Source organism: Cyprinus carpio, chromosome A6, assembly GCF_018340385.1.
Source record: "Cyprinus carpio isolate SPL01 chromosome A6, ASM1834038v1, whole genome shotgun sequence".
In the NCBI taxonomy this organism is placed as follows: Eukaryota; Metazoa; Chordata; class Actinopteri; order Cypriniformes; family Cyprinidae; genus Cyprinus; species Cyprinus carpio.
In genome coordinates this window covers 17917323-17932688 of record NC_056577.1, presented here as the reverse complement: position 1 = coordinate 17932688, position 15366 = coordinate 17917323, and the positions used below count along the sequence as shown (strand labels likewise).

The 15366-nt window shown below is 36.7% G+C and overlaps 1 pseudogene; it reads right to left on the bottom strand.

Annotated features, from left to right (window-relative positions):
* LOC109080405 overlaps positions 1-8474 on the bottom strand; it is a 40049-nt pseudogene extending 31575 nt beyond the window's left edge.
* Between the last annotated feature and the right edge of the window lie 6892 nt (positions 8475-15366).

The following is a 15366-nucleotide window of genomic DNA, read 5'->3' as shown; positions in this document are numbered from 1 at the left end:
GGTCAGACTTCAAAAACAGCAGACGGGCTAAATGTGGAGCAGATTCACTCTCTGACAGCAGGTGGCGCTTATGGAACAGCAGTGATGCAGCGTTTCCTTGGTTACACTGATAAACAAAGCAGCGCTGAGCTTTTAAACACTTTAATATGTATTATATAGAGTCAAGATGAAAAGAAAATACCACTGAAAGTTTTCTAAAAGATTTGATTCGTCACATATTTGTACTGATATTCAACTAGCTCGCTGCGCATCGTTACATTCCTATCACACAGTGTACCATGCCTTTTACTCAAGATCTCACTGGGATTATATCGCAAGAAGCATCCACAAAGGACCACAAAAATAGCACAGCTTTAGCTTTATCAAAGTTCTGGATTCTGTTAAAGACTGAAGACTCCATGCACACCAGTCTCAGGCCCCGTTTACACTAGTGCGTTTTCGTTTTAAAACGGCGTTTTAGAATGAAAACGATCCTCGTCTACACTTTCAGCTGCGTTTCAGAAACGATCTCCGTTTACACTACACCGTTTAACCTAAAACTCATGTCACGTGACCATTCATGCAGGTACATCCATAGATATGAATCAATATGAATAGGTAGATTCCCTATTATTTAGATCGCAGATGCGGCTACGTGTTTGGACCGATCGAATGGGGAATCTACCTATACATCTATTGGTACAACAATGCGCATGATGTTATTGTTTACACGGTCGACAAGGATACGCAGAGTGAATGTGGGCAGCCATGCCATCATTTTCAAAAGTCTCCGTTTTGGTCCGTTTACACTGAAACGCAACACTGGAGTTTTCAAACTAAAACGAGGTCTGCAGCGTTTACAAAAGTTTCAGTTTTCGAGGGTCGAAAACGCCAGAGTAATGTAAACAATAGGCGTTACCGTAGCAAAAGTTATGCATTTAAATGAAAACGCACTAGTGTAAACGGGGCCTCAATCAGCTAAGAAAAGGGAATTCTGGAAGTGATGTGATCAGGGGAGAATCATTTAGCGCTTTGATCAACATGTGAATCGATTATCTTAAACTCTTAGCTAAAGTATCTCCATTTCCATAATCATACATCAAATGGATAATTTGGTATCTCTTCTAAATGGTCATATTCCACATGTATAATTACCACAGTATCACTGAGTACATCACACAGAATTTACAGCAGCACTGAAACCAATGAAATCCCATGTCAGTGAAGAGTTTTTGCTGTTCAAAACCATTAGACAGAATTTTACATTCGTTTTCTCACAGGGACCAGAGTTAAAATTTTCTGGGGCTTGGTAATGAGACAATTTCCTACGAAAAGGAAACTCTTTCATAAGAACTTGTGTGAGCGGCCCAATGGTGCCTCAGTGATAGCAGGGTGGCTTAAACCAGTCAGAGCTGTCAATCACTCTGCTTTCCACCATTCTACAGCTTTGTGAGAACTCGGCTATTGACCTATCTCAAGCTGGCAGCAGTGACAAAGCAGCCAGCATGGAGCACAAAAGACACTCTCTGGGCTCAGACTCCCACTAACAACCAGTTATTAACACCCTCAGATTGAGACTGGGACTGGCCTCTCTCCAAATTACTGCTGACTAGAAAGGCTCTTTCACGACATCATCGACCCTCTTGCCGTACACCAAGTCTACTTTTCAAAGTAGCAAAGGAGAGAAATCTACAAAACAATTCAGAAAGTTTGCATGTGTGCTTATTTATATTAGCACATTTTTAATTTCACATTTTAATTCTAGCAAAGTGCCCTACAGAATGTATTCACAAAGACACAACTCCATAACGCCACTCCAGTGGGGCTTTATACGGATCGGTTGAAGCATCCTGGTGATTGTGTGAAGGGCTTTGAAAAGATGGCACAGGCTGTATGTGCAGGTAATCTTGCATTTCAAATGAATGTTGTGCTGTATGCTGTCTTACAGCATTGCTGTGCTGAAACAATATGTCACAAAGGTGGTCAGGTTAGAGGCTCAGATGATGGGGAACAGATGAAACAGCTGTTTTTATTTAGAATCAAAAAAAAAAAAAAAGTTTTGAAAGGTAATTATTAAAAAAACTAGCACACACCATGATTTAAAAAAAAACGGCTTGAATCTGAAGAATAACCCTCAGTTATCTAAGAGAGTTAATGGACATAATATGATCTGACAAACTGGAATGTACTCATTAAATATATAACTTTTTCAAGATCTTATTTTTACACAACATTTCTTATGTAATATTAATCAAAGTTGTCTTAGTTAGGCACTGCCAGCTGTGCATTTGAATGCACTTTAAAAGTTCAACTTAGCAATGTGTCAAGAAGATTTGTTAATGTCTGCAAGTATACAGAATTAATTTGTAAGTGGTTAGAGTAATTTTGAATATTTTTATGACAGAGTGAGAAGCGAACTTAATGTCGTGCAAAAAATGTCAAATAGACCAGCCTGAACTCATTAGTATTACAGATTTTCATGGATATTCATGCTTACACACACAAATTTGTATGTTTGGATATATACTGAAACATACTGACAATATGGGGAAAAAAGGGTAGCATATTTTAAAGTGTCCTCGTTACACTTTTTACATGCACTGTACTTACTATGGTAATAACAGTAAATATAGCACAATCATAAAAAAAGCCTAAACCAAACCCTACAGTAAGCACATGTAAATTAATATTATTCAGTAATTAATTGTATTATTACACTGTATATAGACATTCTCTCTCTCTCTCTCTGTGTGTGTGTGTGTGTGTGTGTGTGTGTGTGTGTGTGTGTGTGTGTGTGTGTGTGTGGTGTGTGTGTGTGTGTGTGTGTGTGTGTGTGTGTGTGTGTCTGTTATAATAATGTAATTGGCAAATAATTGTACAGTTGCAATATTTTAGTTGCAATATAATATTGCATAGATATTTTCCATTACCACTTGAGTTAATGGCAGATGTGATTTTAAACATATTGTAAGAGCAATGATGTTTATCTCTATTAAAGATCTGATAGAAAGCTGACTTGCACAATCCATTTACAATGACAGTAAGTATTTTTACTGCTTTTGATGGCTCATTTCACTATTATTCATGGTTCACAGTACTGACCCATTAAAACAAAAGAACTGAGAGTATTAGGCTTTTATCCTCACTGTTATCACTCTACAAACAATCTCATATTTAAACTATGCACCACTAGCTCAGTGCCCTTACAACAAAAATATCTTTTGCAACATGGCTTACAGATTTGCCAGACCCAATGCATCTCCTTCGAAAAACCGTTGACCTAAGCTGTACAACAATACTATGGTGTAATATTACACGTGCTATCATCAGGACCCTTTTGTATGTGCACTTTGTTTTTACAAATAGACAAAGGTATAACAAATGGCAAATGCATTTTACTGCAGTTTCTTTTGACCCATTCTAGCTTATGACTCAATATTAGATGTAAACATCAACGCTCTACCAAAAACTTCCTCAGATACAAAGACGACAGTGGACACATTGTTTTTCTGAAGCAACACAAGGTGGAAGGGAGGAAGCTAAATTAGGCCAAACTCTAAATATTTCACAAGCTCTCATCCATTATTGACCAATGGTTTTTCCCAGCCAAGCAGATTAGAAATCAAATCTCTCTCCAGTCAACCACTAGTTCCCTCCCATTCTTCGAGCACATTCACACGCTAAGAACCAAGAAATGTTCTGCTGCATGATGACATGATCAAAAAATTGCATGATGTAAAAGTTCCATTTACAAAGGAGTACTCCAATATCTAAATTCCAATTGAAAATAATATGCATAATATGCTGTTAAAAACAGTTGTTTTAAACTGTAATACTACTCCTGCGTTTTTATCAAAATAAATGCAGCCTTGCCAAGCATAAGAGACTATTTTAGCAACCTAAACCTTTGAACAGTAATGTAAATGTAACCTACCATTAAATTAAACCATTTTAAACACAGAACAATTAATGTAATCATGTTCAAAACTAAACCCAAATTCAAAACTTATGTAAATTATATAAAACTGCAACAAGTAACGCATGTGACAACTTGCCCCAAGCTGACAATTATGATAAATACTCATCTTAAGAGCATGGTTGTACATTTCATTTAAAAAATAAAATAAAATTGTAAAAAAATTAATAAAATAAAATCTGCTTTCATTATATATATGACCCTTGGTTCTATGTATGCCAGTGTAGATGTATTGTTCTCACTCACTTGAGCATTTAGGATATAACTATAACATATTTTAATTGGAGACCATGCAAGCATGCACACACACACACACACACACACACACAAACATATCTTCTACCTCGTCTAACCATTTAAGATGTCTTGATTGTATGTTCCTTTATAACACAACATCCTTGACAAAGAAAACGATGCTTCCTCATTACTGTAGTTCCTTTGAAAATGACCACTCACCTTAACAGCTAAACAAGTGGTTGCATGACAACTGTCAAAAACAGCAAACCTAAATCACTAGTAATTACAGTCATAGTACTGCTTGTTGACATTGCTTCTTGTCAGTTGTGATGTTCATTGCAACATCCCTCTATTTTTTCTGTTTTAATAACTCTCAATTAGGCCTGTCCCGATAACAACTTTTTGTTATTCAATATATTGCCCCAGATATAAATGCAATAAACATTATTATTGTCATTTTAAGACCATTTTATGCCACTAAATATATTATCATAATAAGGGCTGTCAAATGATTAATCACGATTAATCACATCCAAAATAAAAGTTTTGTTTACATAATATATGTGTGTATACTGTGTATATTTATTATGTATAATATAAATACACACACATGCATGTATATATTTAAGAAGAATATGTTATGTTTATATATAAATATATTTATATATAATATAAAATATAAGAATATAAATATATAAATGTATATACCTGTAAATATTTTCTAAATATATAATTTATGTGTGTGTATTTATATACATAATAAATATACCCTGTACACATACATATATTATGTAAACAAAACTTTTATTTTGGATGTGATTAATCGTGATTAATCATTTGACAGCCCTAATCATAATATAACAGCATAATAATTCAAGAAGGCCTACACACTTTCAAATGACAACAAACTTTTAATTCGATAAGATAGATTTTAGGATCATGGAAATTAAGTCAAAATATTAGATACCTTAAAAATAAGTAAATAACATTTCTAACAAAGTAGAATCCCTAGTTATCAGTCAGATGTCTGTGTGCACAAAGGCACAGATCCCTAAACAAGGCCATATCTGCAGATGAAACTTTGTTTGTAGAAGCATTTTTTTAAATTTGAACTTTGAACTACACCATGTTATGTTCGAGAAGCTGCAAAACACACTAGCGCAAGTGGAATGCAAAAAAACATGGTGACATTCATTTTTATGTAAATATAATGGCTGATATATTGCTTCACCAAAAAAAATGATTGAGATCATGTACATATATTGTGCGATAAGTCTATATATTGTTTATTGTGACAGGCCTACTCCCAATTTCTGTAACCACATTAGATTAACGGCCGACTATGAAATTAATGTCGGATCAGATTTATTGGTGAGTTTATTCGCCCACAGTTCACTGACCAGTTAACTACTGTCCTGCATATCATCTCAAAATGGCTGCCCTTATGAAATCTGTACAGATGAGGCCCATAAACACACAACACACGCATGCAAAAACAACATCAAGACACACAATAAAAGTTATGATCTATAAACTGGAGTGTTTTGAGTATTCTTAGTGATTTAACTGCTGGATGTTCCGGATGGAAGCACTGGGGCTCAGGTGCAGTTGCGTACTTACTGGTTGTGTTTCCTGACATCTGGATGATGCACTTGGACTCTTTACTGGTCTCACGAGAGTTAAAGGGACGGACTCTCACCGCCACCTTCACCGAGGCCCCTGACATGGTGCCTCTGCGTGTGTGCTGAAAGCACTCCTTTAAAAGTCCAGGTCAATACTCACACCTGCAAACAGAGAAATGAAACATGACGACACCGATTTCAATAAACAGAATACTGGAAGATCTATATCTTTATATAATATAATAATAATAAATTACTGGTTTACTATTATTATTATTATATTTATAATGAATTATATGTATGTATATATATATATATATTATATATATATATATATATATATATATATATTAGATATTATATATATATAGATATATATATATATATCTATAATATATATATATATATATATATATATATTATATTTTATATAAAAACTGCTTACTAATTGACTGATACATATTGATCAATGCACAAAATAGTAATGTACCTCCTAAAAAAAGAGAGGATATTACTTTAGTAGCTCCATTACTATATATAAGCAGAAAAAATATTGATTTAGATTGTTCTCAATTTGAAATTAAATTACACCTACTTTCGAGGAGGCTGTAAATCTTAGCTGCCTATTACCATAGAAACAATGAGTGTAATTTCTGTTGTATCTAATAAAGAAATGGCATGAAGCGATGACAGGAATAACAAGCAAAAAACATGATTTCAGTGGTGAAATATGACGAGTTTAAACAATAAATTGAAAAATGTTCAATATTTCAATGTTCATATCGAAGAGGAAGACTGTGTTTATATGACCGCATGGTAAATGGATCATGCATGGTTAGCTACAGATCTAGATGCCCGGCAGCAACAAAAGATTTGCACAACTGGCTAAATGTCAGTACGCTTCCTAGGATTACCATAACAGATAAAAGAGAGTCCAGCTCAGCCTCATAGTCGGACCAAAATGGAGGTACAATTTATGTATCAGGGAAGATTTATGACCTATAAGCTTCAATCTCGAGTTCTCCTTCTGTTTATAAACATGTTTGCTTCAGTAAGAGGTCTGTTTGAATAAAAGAGCTCATAAAACTGATCTCATGTGAGCTGCATTCTGTGTTTTTCAATTAGACTAGCATCACGCTGAGTCACATTCTGGTGTGGCAGAGTGGGTTCAGCCTCTCTCATTACTCTCTCTACTTAGACTATTTGACGTGAACCTCAAAGGCAGCATGTCAGTTTACAAAGAAGTCACAAAGCTGCATTTTTAATACCATTTAGTTGATGAAGTGAAAACTATGACAGTGATTTTATAGTACATGTATTGTGACCATCATGTTGATTAATCATCCTATCCATGTCCATTATAAACAATTTGTGATTAACCTAATTAGATATTGTCATGTAACCTAAAAATTTACTTTGTGTGGTAATATATAAATTACTTTGCTTTATTCAAGTTGAAAATATTAATTTACCAGTCTTTCTTAATTGATACAGCAATGGCAGTAATTAAGGGGTCAGATCAAGTGTAAACAGTCCCTTGAAGGGACAGTTCACCCAAAAAATAAGGAGATACAAAAACACACAAGGAGATATTTTTGAGGAATGTTGGTAACCAAACAGTGGCTGGTAGCCATTGATTTTTCCTTTGCATTTTTTCCCTACTATGGAAGTCAATGGCTACCACAAATGTTAAGTTACCAGCATTCTTCAAAATACTTCTTTTTTATTCCACACAGGAAAGAAATTAATATAGGTTTGGAACAACATGAGGTTGAGTAAATGATGTAGATCATAAATCCATAATGGAATACAAATCAAAGGTTTGTTTGTCAGTCTCTGTCAGTGTCAACAAATCTACATAAATCATTAATTTCATCACATCATGTGTAGAATATACTGCTATTAGAGCACAGTGGGAATCATACGCAATTTCATATGTATTCCCAACTCGCTACCATATTAATGAACAAGAACAACAAAAAAATGTCCTGTAAAGAAAAAAAGTATATATAATAATTATTTCTCTGGTCTCCGGTAAATTCTAGAATCGAGATTCATTAGTGCAATCTTGAAGACATTACTGTGTGGCTGCCAGCCTGAGACAATGAATGACAGTGCATTTATTCCACCCGCACTTAGAAATATGTACACAAGGACAGATGGCCATTTATGATAAACAACATCTGTTACAATACTCAATCAAAAACACTTCTCTGTCATAATAATAATGTCTGGATTTACTGACCAGCTCTAAATGACACCCACCCCACGGCAGTCCCACCCTGCGACCCAACACCAAATAAACAGAGAGAGCCTCATTAATACTGCATTGTCCTTTAGAACATGCTAACAATGAAAAAAACCTCTTACCTTTACAATGGTGATCCCCTGATGCTCTCAGCTATTGACTCTACAGTTCAGCTCCCACAACTGCCTCTTGTGCTGGCTTCTCAAATCCTCTTTTTTCAGTTGTTCCTCTGATATGTCGAAAACAATCTTCTTTTCCCTCTGTTTAACAGAGGATCCTTTATTTGTTCCAACGAGGTATAGCTGGATGCCCAGTGAGGCCTGCTTGTAAGGAGGAAGGCTTTTGGAGGAGAGATCTTTGAGTGCCCTGTAAATGTAGAAGCCAAAATGGCTCTGCTGGCTGCCTAGAGCAGTGATGCTGAGACTGACTGAAGACATCATCACTAAGGAAGGCAGCACCATCAATGCAGTAGAGAGGCGAGAAGGAAGAGAGTGAGGGGGGAGGAGAGGGGGAATGGGATTAGATTCCCCGCGGAGTACGGTACACACACACACAAACATGGCTCTACATAACATGAGATTCAGTGGCTAATGCTGGACTGCGTGTGTGTGGTATGTCAAAAGAACCCCCTAGTAAACTGTAATATGATTTTTAATACAAAATCATATTTAATATTTATAAGAATTCACCTCTAATCATTTTAATTCAGCATCTGTTTGCATTTTAGAGGGAATGAATAACACACTAAAAGAAAATGACCAAAAAAAAAAATCATTACAAAAATAAGTAATGCCATTAATGAATCTTTATGAAATATGCATTACAGAATAAAATTATTCCATGTTAAGTTTCTTTTAATGGCTATAAAGATTAAACTGAAGGTTAAAATTTTGTCTCAAATTCTTCTTCTTCGTCTTCTTCTCATTATTATTATTATTTCCACTTCTAAGTTTTAACACTCCATCAATGCATACGCTAAAGTAAAATTTTATTTTATTAATTTATTCACATTGTGCATTTCCTAAGGTTCAGATTTTGTCTTAAATTCTTGATGATAAAAAATCTTATTTATTCTATGCAACGCTTAGGGGTAATTGAAATACAATTATTATTATTATTATTGAGGAAGATATATTATTATTATTATTATTACAACTTCTAAGCTTTAATGTTTCATCAGTGTTTATGAAACAATGAATGAATGAAAACAAACAAATAATAAATAAATAAACAAATAAATATTCAAGTCAAAAATGTTTAAATGCTAAATATTTTTTATTTTTTTTTTAGAAACTATGGTTCTACAGTGTTGCTTACAACTTAAAATATTTAACTTTTACTTAATGTTTTTTTTTTTCTAAAAATGAATTGAAATGAATTGCAGAGATCTGTAAATAATTTTTGACCTCATTTTGGCCTTTCCTTTTTTTCCTGTCAAGAAAAATCAGCTTTCCAGTGGGATTATTCTCAGCTCACAAACGATTAGAGCAAATTGGCCTATGCTCTCCCCACAAATCCAGTAAACCCATTTAACACATTCATATGGAAGCTTTTCCCACTGACTTAATCCACCTCTATTCTCCTCTGACTCAGCCCCGTTTGCATTTCTAAAATCAGGAACTGAATTAGCCTAAAACAAGGATCTCCAACCCTGCTCTTGGAGAGCTACCATCCTGCAGACTTCAGTTCCAACAATGCTCCAACACACCTGTCTGTAATTATCAAGTAGCCCTGAAGACCTTGATTAGCTGCTTCAGGTGCGTTTGATTGGGGTTGGAGCTGAAATCTGCAGCACAGTAGCTCTCCAGGAGCAGGGCTGGAGACCCCTGGACTAAAAGGAAATGACACAGTAAAGAAATATATCTCATTATGGAATCAGTATTAAGTATTAAGTTTGCCATTAGCGTAATCTTTATAAAATTGCATTACTGAATAAAATAAGTCTATGTTGGGTTTCTAATAATCTGATAAGTATTTTAAGAATACAAATCAATAATTAAAGTAATATTAACAGAAATATAAAAAGACAAAGTGATTTTGAAAGAGTCAGTGATAACCCAGCAGCCATGAATAGCTATCTTTTAAAGACAACAGAGGTTATTATGCATGTGATTCAAAGTAAAAAGCTTTTTATTTTGTGTAGCCTCTCCATTCCGTCTGTCTATCAGTAGAAAGTTATTAGACAAAAAGTTATATATACACACACACACACACACACACACACACACAAACAGTCTTTTTTTCCTTCAAAGTTTCCAGTTATTGCTTACATGAATTTTATTGATTTCAACATTAAAGGCAGAAAAAAATCTGACATGACTTTACTTGGATTTTTTTATTTATTTATTTAAAAATAAATTATGTTATATCCACTGTATGTACACTCACAATCAAATACAAATATAAAAATTAAATATTTTTATGTAATAAATTAATTTATTTAAACAAGTGCATTAATACACAAATCTGTCATAATATGTATCATTAATATATTTTTGTAGAATTAAGAATTAGTTGTATGATCATTAGGATTTTTTAAATTATCAATGTATTGGTTGAATTGGAAGTATTTTTTTCTGATTGTCATTTTTTCTAAATTGAGGCTGGAGTGCTAAGACTGAATGATTTTTTCTTCATTCATTTATTTTATGCAAACATTTCTCTCTTTTTTTCTTTTTCTTTTGATTTTGAATTGAAATGGGACATTTCTTTGATTTACTATGGGATGGCCAGGCAGAACCTCAGTAAGCACCAAGCAACCACAGCATTCAGTTAGACACAATGCCAGTCTGAGCAGTCCCTTGTGGCTGCTTTTCTCTCCTTCTGTCTCTTTTCTCCTTCCCGATCCCTCCTGCTCCTCTGTCTCAGCTCAGCAGAGCAATGCTTTGAATAATTTATATCCAGCTAAAGGAGTGCTGGTGTGGGCCTGATACCGTCTTAAACGGGACAAGCTTTTAACTAGAATTAATACTGCTAATGAAAACATGATACAGATAATGGTAACCTAGTGGTGTTCACAATACTCACACAAAAACAAATCTAATCCTACTACCACACAATATTCAGCTTGTATTTTCAGCAGGAGCGAGGGATTCCTAAAGTCTTCCTAAAAGCAAGCTACGGTGAATGGACGGTGGATGAACAATCTGAGGGACCATGTCAAAAAAATGGAATCGAGATACCAGCTGACACTTGCAATAAAGCATCACTAAGGGAGGCGTACATTTGACGCTTGTATGTGTGGAAAAAGCTTTTGGGCTGCCAGGACACAATGCAAGAAAGAAGAGCTCATATAAACAAAATACATTGCAGACATGAGCCAGGAGCATCCCTGTCAGTGCTGTGCGGAGACAGAGGGTTTTGTGTGGATAGAGGAATTCTTACCATGCAATTTATCATAATAAAGAGCGGAAAGATTTAGTGAGCATTCTGACCTGATTCAGCAAGCTTCCGTGACAAACAGCTGGAAAGGTGTAGCGATAGACTGTGATGAAGAACATCGCCACCTGCGTGGACACAACATGCACAGTCCTCAGGTTTAACCCTGAGTGAAGGCTTGATTTCACTAACGTATTGGTAGGAAAATGTGGGTCAGATTTCAACATGATGAGTAACTCAATTATAGTTTTGGCTCGTTCAATCAGCAATATATTACAAGATTATATTGTGATAATTTCACATTTTTTACTAGAAGATTTAAAAATATTGATAGTACAAATATTGATAGGGTAGAGAATTTGCGGTTTCGTTGTCACCTAGAACAGTCAAGCTGTTTCCAACACCTTCTTCAAAATCTCCTTAATTTAGGAATATCTTATGGTAAGTTTTACTGAAATATGCTAGGCAACTCGCTGACCTGATTTTGAGAAGTATTTAGTGGGGTAAAACTGTGGAACTGTCGCCGAATAAAATTACACACGGTAAGGAACGAAAGGTTAATGTAGATAATATACGTATAGAGGAGGGTATAACTCACAGAATCTGCAATTGGTGGACGCGCCCGAGCATTATGCTCTCATCATGACAAATATATTTTTTCATAAATGGATTAATTACATGGAGCTCTTACAAGCAAAGTCAATAGTACGGCGTGGGAAGTGTAGGATACCGGCCAGGTAAGACAATGGCATGGGGAAAAATGCATACGATACCTGACAACAAGCATTAGAGAATAGATACATATGGTCTGCCACGCCTGACGGACACTGAATAGGAGATAGATAGTAGGTAGGAGCGGTGACGGCCCTAGCCAATAGATTATGACTAAATCACGTGATCTACCGGTTATATAATATAAAGAGAACAATGTGTCAAACTGTTACACGCATGCCTGCTTAATGAGATGTTACATAAAGATAAGTCGGCGCTTGACCAACCCACTGGCTTTAAAAAAAAAGGTGGTGTAAAGGGTCTCTAAAAGGCACAAAAGCTACAAAGAGCCCCACCCTAAAACGGCAGAGTAAGCTACTCGTGGGTAGTTACACTGTGGGTAACATCAAGCTGGTAGCATCCGACAAATGTGTGTGGAGAAGGCCCAGCTTGCAGTCAGCACCAAATATCCTGGAAGGAAGGGGCCCACATGGCCCGCACTCCCATTTGATTTCATTTGCCAGAAAGATGGCTTCACGAAGCCAATGAGAGAGGCATTACTTAGAAATGGATTGTTCCACCCATGTCAGGGGGCCCATTAGATGAAGAACTGATCTGCCTCAGAAAGGGCTGCGTCCCCTGAGCGGTGTCTGCACAAAGGGACCTCAAAGATTAGCCCTTTGATCCTCTCCAGAGGAGGATGAGCAGCAGCTCAACACATGTTACACGTGAAAAGCACAATCTGGAATAAAGGCGCCGGGTTAGGCCTGAAGGGAAACGTTGATAACATAAAATGGACACGGTGGTCTAATGTCAGAGTACACAGAAACAGAACCCAGCCAACGACCAACGTCTGCAAACTTTCATGAAGAAGCTGGCGTGCTGCGGCGACGACAGGGTGTTGTAGGAGCACAGCATTTGTGGGGAGGAGCCATCCCTGGAAACAGGTACGTAATACTGACAAACTACAAATTACATTCAGTTGGAGCCTGGTGGTTTGAAACCTTCTAATATCAAGTATTTGTCTCTCATATGGGGGAATGCAAAAATAACATTTGGCGATTGGATGAGCTCCATCCACGGCTGTGTCCTGAATGGGTCAGCATTTTTGCAAATGAATCTGTGGGTAAGTAACAGTAAATATGATTCACACCAAAAAACATTCAGTTGCTTCGGATATGTATATGACACTTCAATGGAAACTTAAGTCACACTACACCCAAGGGATTCCTACTAGAATCAGAACACTTTTTGGAAAGTCGTCGCAACGTACATTACTTCTTTCAAAAGAAGTATTTATCCAAGGGTATGGCGATTTGCGAACATAGCCATCAACGGGTTTAGTTCAGCGGATAAGCGGGTTTTGAATAGAATCAGTGTGAGGTAAATGGCACCATGGATTACGCCCAAAACGGACAGCAGTCTCCAAATAGGCATTCGTCCTACTTCATACAAAACACACATGGGCATCATTTATCAAGTTAACGTAGAAACCAGCGCAGATCCGTGCGCACAAATCAACTTACAAACAGAGTTCACGGGTGATTCATGTGTATGTCCCGCCACATCTCATGGGATGGGCATGAGATCACACGTAGATTAAAATTGGTGGTGGCAGAACAACAAATCGTCAGTTAAGATATCACGCCCTAAAAAACAACAACCCAGTTTAGAAGCCTTATGCTGAGCTAATCAAAATGACCCCAGCTGATCACTGTTGAAAGTAAAATGGCTTTGTGTGACACTGAGATTGTGATTAGCTTAGATGTTATAATTTTTACTGAGTAAATACAGCTGGATAAAACAGAAACTGTGTCTGTATTCATTTCAGGCTGCAAAGTCTGCCTGCCTATCGCTTTCTGTTTGTCCTTCTCTGCTGGAGTTTTGGAGGGCCGCTGGGTCCAGGCTGGCTGGCGGATGGTTGTGTAGTGCTTTCTGATTCAACAGGGCAGTGGATTTAGTGGCTTCCCGCAGAGGGAGTGACGCTGATGTGCATGCAGCGGATGAACACTAAACTACAGGGCACACGGCAGCATGCCACAGGTAAGCTCATCACATTTTCTGCTTGCTCCAGTCTGAGGAGTACCTTTCTAATCACTGTGTAACCAGTGCTAAAATTGTCCAGACATGATTATGAAATATAATTATGGAACTTAAATGAATGCAACCTTTTCGAGTAGTTTCATGGCAGATCGAGAAGTCCAGCATCCAGCTGCTGAGAAAGGCAAGTATAAAACTCACCATTTAATGTCAATTAAATTTAAATTCTACTTGAAATCATGAACAAGGAGATTTTTAAAATGGAAAATTCCTGCTTTAACTCTTTTTACTCAGATACACAGAATTTCACATCTTCCTGAGGGGTCCAGGCCTGGCATGATGGAGCGTTAGGATTATCATAACTGTCACTCAGCGCTGATTAACAATATCAGATATGGAAATGATGGCACCAGTTAGAGTCCCCTCAACTCTTGGTTCTTCTAATGGCGGTTTCTTGCAGACTAGGGTAGCCAATGCAAGAGAAACGAGGTAGAGGTCAGCAATGGTCTATGCTTAGTATCAGCGTGAGTATGCCAAATTGTCGCCTGTCAATTACAGCGCAGCCTCTGGAATCTCATCAGTAAGCAAGAAAGGCGGAGCGCCCTGACTTACAGGTCGAGACCAACCCATCACTAGTCTGCAACCCATGTGAAGAGTACATTCCAGCATGTGCAACTCAGTTTAAATGCTGCCCCCTGATACTAGGACAGCCAACCGGGTAACAGAACATATGGCATTATAGACAAGGAAACAGATTTCATCAGGCTGACAGAAAAAACAGTTTGATCAACAAAGTTGGTCTTGATCATATTTCATATATTTACGCTAAAACTTGTAAATGTAAGTGTTGACCTTAAGATGAACTACTTTCCATTCCTGTAGAACACTAAATTTTGAAGAATACACACGTCATTTTCCCCCATTGCACCTGATGCAGGTACTGGGGCTCTTCAGGCATCAAAAAGGACATTAAACCAGCCCATAAAAGTGACTCATGCACGATATTTCAAGGTTTTTGGAGTCTTACAATATAGCTTGTGTGAGAGGAACAGACTGAAAATTTACAGGATATTCTTTGCCTCCAGTGGGCTGTCTGATTTGAAACTCAAGAACCCTATCAGTCTTGTGTTTCTTTTCTTTTCTCTGAATTCTGACCAGTTTTGTGAACTGGATCA